The sequence below is a fragment of the Galeopterus variegatus genome, unplaced genomic scaffold (assembly GCF_000696425.1).
Source record: "Galeopterus variegatus unplaced genomic scaffold, G_variegatus-3.0.2 Scaffold2386, whole genome shotgun sequence".
Lineage (NCBI taxonomy): Eukaryota > Metazoa > Chordata > Mammalia > Dermoptera > Cynocephalidae > Galeopterus > Galeopterus variegatus.
The window spans coordinates 97,116-97,347 of record NW_007728497.1 but is presented as its reverse complement, the minus strand read 5'-3'; positions in this window follow the sequence as shown (position 1 = coordinate 97,347).

The following is a 232-nucleotide window of genomic DNA, read 5'->3' as shown; positions in this document are numbered from 1 at the left end:
TGTCCCCCCAAAACTTAATCCCCACTGTAACTGTTGAGGGTGGGAAATCCCATTATGGTAATTGAAAGGTGGGTCCTTGAAGAGGTGATTAGATTGAAGGACTATCCCATAATAAATGGATTAGAAATGGTGGTCATGGGCATGGTTCTGAGGGCTTTAAAAGGAGAGTGCAGGGCCGGCCCGGTGGCGCACTGCTGTAGTGCACCGCTTGGGAAGCGCGGCGGCACTCCCG